This window comes from Poecilia reticulata, linkage group LG2 (genome assembly GCF_000633615.1).
Source record: "Poecilia reticulata strain Guanapo linkage group LG2, Guppy_female_1.0+MT, whole genome shotgun sequence".
Classification (NCBI taxonomy): domain Eukaryota; kingdom Metazoa; phylum Chordata; class Actinopteri; order Cyprinodontiformes; family Poeciliidae; genus Poecilia; species Poecilia reticulata.
In genome coordinates, this window is record NC_024332.1 from 1,078,194 (window position 1) to 1,082,086 (window position 3,893).

The window sequence follows — 3,893 nt, forward strand, 5'->3', positions numbered from 1 at the left end:
AAAGCTTCTGGAAAGCAAACACATTCCTTGAGAAATCAAAGAAARAAATACCAGACAACAAACACCTGGAATATTATCTGATGGAATAAATGGGAATGAAGCTCAGAGTAAATATCAGTGTCTACACCTACAGTGGCTTGTAAAAATATTCACACCCCTTGAATTGTTCCATATTTTGTCACATTACAAGCACAAACACACGTTTCAACACTTTGTTCAACCACCTTTTGCTGATTCCAGTTGCTAGTCTTTAGGGTTTGTCTCTACAAGCTTTAACCATCTAGTGACTGAAGTTTTCCCCCTTTATTCTTTTCCAAACAGATCAAGTCAAGTCAGATTAGATGGAGAGCATTTGCAGAAGGATTCAGTAATAAAAATAATCAGTAACCTGCTGGTGATACACAGCTGACTGTTGCATCTTAGAAATTGTGATTTTTATTCTATTTTTTATAAAGGGAACAATGCATGTAAAACATAAATACATCATGTAAACATGTCAGGCTAATTTTCCATCTCATTCCCAACCGGCTATATTTCTAAGCAGTGACAACAGTGAATATGTTGGAACAAAACACAGAATAAAACTTTTTTTTTCTTCACAGTGGTTCTCGTGTCCCAGGCTCCACCACAGGAGCTCCATGTCTTCACCTCTACAATATGTGGCAGATGAGGTGAATTTTCAGTCAGTTTTAGAAGTTTGTTAGATTTGCTGCTAAAAGTGATCAGTGTGACATTTGTATGTTTAAATTTGCTGGACTTCATTCAGCTTTAGAAACCTTCACTCTAGATTAGTGCCACTCTATAGTTTCCAGGGTCTTTAAAATCATTTCAAATTTGGAAAACAGTTTCTCTGAATATGAGCTCTGCCATCTACAGAATTTCCTTCCTGATATGTTTCTGCCCCCCTCACTTGGTTTCAGTTTGGAGGAGAAAACCCTCTATCACTCATTCATTTCACACTGATATATTTCAAGAGTTAATTTTGCTGATTAATTGCTACAGTAATGGAAATCCAAAATTCTGTTTTGTCAGATAAAATCCGCAGGATGTCGTGTCCAGTGGAGGAGTGTAAGTGCTTCGTGTTTCAGCTGGACAAGCAGTTGGAGCAACAATAGAAAATGTAAGATGCAGTTGATTCCCTGAAAGGTTGATGGACTGTTTATTTCCACCTGATTGTCCACCTTTTTATTGAACTAATACACAAATGTATGGATCATATTTCCTGTGCAGGAAGTTTAACACACAAAGGGAGGAGTGAACATAAGATGTAGAAAATGAAGCAGGCCTGAATCAATGAGGTCAGTGACACATTTTATTTAGATTTCTTTTAATAGTACTTTATAAATAAAGTAGAAAATATAACTAATTTTAGTTTTTATTTTAAACTTCACAATTGTATTTCGGTGCAGGGTGTTGAAGAAAGTAAAGGCCTGCAGTGGACCTGAGGAGAGGCCCGTCCCTGACTGGTTGATGGGCCGGATGGTGTGGCACATTTTATTTTAAATGTTTATTGAAGTACTTTATAAATAAAAAAATGACTAATTACAGTTATATTTAATTTCAAACACCTTATTCAAAGGAGTAAAGTTTTTTTTCATTTTCTGTGCTTGTGGAAATAAGTACAGATTCAACAGGTTCATTCTGAGCATTTGAAGACGCCTCCTCTACCTGTTCTAGTTTTGTCTCATATATAGAAATCATTTTTACCAAGTTAATCAAACCACATCCTGTTGGTTTCCAGCTGACACCAAAGAGCAGAGGAGTTCAGTTTGACCCCAAAGCAGCATAGAGTTTCAGTGAATGTGGTGCTGAAGGTGTGGAGGTGGGTCGCTCCACTACTGGAGACTCTGCAGAAGGACAGGATGCAGCAGGACAGTCCACATTGACTGCTACACGCTGAGAGGCAGCAGGCCAGGAAGGAAGAGGAATGAGTGTCCAGCTGTTGAGCCGAGCGCTGGATCCTCCATCAGTGCAGGCAAGACACCAAGGCTGATGGTTCCCTCCAGACTTGGAGTCATCACTGTCACCATTCCTTCAATCCCTCTGTAACTCACTGCTACATAAACCTTTACAACCTCCCAGTAGCAGCGACCAGTCAAACCAGTTTCACACAGCACCTTGGGCCAGCAGTCAAATGTTTCTGGGTGATCAGGGTGTAGGTGTTCCTGCTGCAGGTCGGTCACCTTCCTGTTCTCAGTCTGAGGAACTTATGAGCTGTTTGGGTCCAGTGTGAGCTCACAGAAGTCTGAAGAAAAATATTTATTTTTACATATTAAAACTGTTTGAACAGAGCAAAATGTGTAGAAAGTTTGTGGTTTATACATTTTGCAAAGTACTTTATGTCAGTAACTTCCTAAGTTACAGAAGAAAAAACTGATGTGAATAAAAATCCTGCACTGTAAACAAAATTGTTTAAAAATGACATTTGAGTTCTTTTTTTTATTATTCTCCGTGCACATTTAAAATATCCAACTACTTGCAGTGTAGTATCCAACATGACCCCTGGAGGGCGACATGTTTCTTACATTTTTTTGTTTCTTTACCTTCATGCTGTGTATTTCTGTAGTTCGCTCTGTTAAAAGAGATTTTTTTTTTCACCTGTCATAATCCAGAAAGATTTGACTGTAATTAAAAGCTGTGACCAGGAGAGGGTGGTGGAGAGACAGTTTCTGGCCAAAACCTTAGAAAGATCTTTGTTCTAATATTAATTTCTATCAATTCAGAAAAACCTTAGTTTTGTTCAGAAGTAAATCATAAAGAACTAGGGTTTTTCTTCTTTTGTCATAAATATTTAATATGTACAATAAGCTTTTGGAACAACAAAATTAGTGAAAGCTACATAAAAGCATCATATTCATAATACTAGTAATATGCAAACATTTGAATAATGGCAGATTAAAAAGCCAAAGGTGCGCACAAATTACAGAAATTATTTAACAGTTTATTGATTCCATATTTTGCTGCACATTTTTCAGGAAGATATTTTTTTTATCAGTTTAATTTTTTTAAATGTAAAACTAATCAACACTAATAAAGGCCTATGATAAATAGTTTTATTTCACAGAAAAGACGAACTAAATCTAACATTTACACATAAAACGCTGATGAATCGAGTCTTCAGTCACCACCGCTTTCGTCACGACGTGAGAGAGAAACGTCATCGCGTCAGACAGCATTTAAACTGGAGAAAGCCCAATTTATGCTGCGATGATCAGGTGAATTTTTAGTGTAAACAATGTGCTGCTAAAAGGTTCAGAGTTGGAAATTAAAGATACAGAATAGATCAAAACAAGCTAATAATTAAAAAAGATAAAACTCTTAAGTAAATGCAAATAAAACATTTATTTAGAGCTGAATCTAAAATACTTCAGTTTTGGGGCAGATCTACAGTTGTAAGTTAATTTATAACATTTGAAATAACCAGGATTATTATTAAAATCACACAGTAAACTAGATACACAGAAAACACACAATGTTATATTGCAGATGCAATAAATAATAGTTCAGATTGTTGTGTTTCTCTGCTAGCAGGAGAAACATTTTACTCCGTCTTAAACAGAACATTGCAATGACAGGAACTTGAAAAATGTTCCATCCACTTGTACTTTTAGAAACTTATCAAGAATCATTAGTTCTGAGTAACTATTGGAGTCCTTGTCCATAATGTTAAAATGTTTCTTGTTTTACTGAGATTTTATCTCAAGAAACAAAAAGAAAAAAACATTGACGTTAAAACTCCATTTCCCATGATGCATCTTAGACTAGAGGGAAAAGTGTTCAAGCTGCCAGCCGGCCCATGTAACAAGCAACTCTGACTGCTTAGGGTCCATCTGCTGTTCCCAATGATGTTATCATGTCTGTCTGAAAGGAGACCTGAGCTCATTTATAAACAT

The 3,893-nt window shown here is 36.4% G+C and overlaps 1 long non-coding RNA gene across 1 annotated transcript; it reads left to right on the forward strand.

The window, feature by feature from the left end:
- Nucleotides 1–557: 557 nt before the first annotated feature.
- LOC103476547 (uncharacterized) lies at nucleotides 558–1,512 on the forward strand. The gene is made up of 4 exons (XR_535490.2): nucleotides 558–671; nucleotides 1,033–1,120; nucleotides 1,231–1,298; nucleotides 1,410–1,512. It is a non-coding gene; the product is annotated as an uncharacterized LOC103476547 (long non-coding RNA).
- The last annotated feature ends 2,381 nt before the right edge of the window (nucleotides 1,513–3,893 follow it).